The sequence below is a fragment of the Oryzias melastigma genome, linkage group LG8 (genome assembly GCF_002922805.2).
Source record: "Oryzias melastigma strain HK-1 linkage group LG8, ASM292280v2, whole genome shotgun sequence".
NCBI classification, from domain to species: domain Eukaryota; kingdom Metazoa; phylum Chordata; class Actinopteri; order Beloniformes; family Adrianichthyidae; genus Oryzias; species Oryzias melastigma.
In genome coordinates, this window is record NC_050519.1 from 7968323 (window position 1) to 7968602 (window position 280).

A 280-nucleotide genomic window follows, 5' to 3' on the forward strand; every position below is an offset into this window, starting at 1 on the left:
TCAACTTTTTTTATGAGATTAATTAAAAACTGCATTCAGGTTCTTTTAAACCTTTATTTTATTTTGAAAGGAATTCGAAAGCATAATTAAAATAAAAAAAATATTAGATGGACAACCAAGTAATTGTATAGTAATGTTTAGATAAATATTCTTAGCTTTTATTATGGAGAATATATATAATTTACATGGAAAAAGTGTAAAAATGCACAAAATTGAACTTGTAATATTAATATATATATTATGACATTAGAGGATGCATGGATGGATTACTATTGGTCTG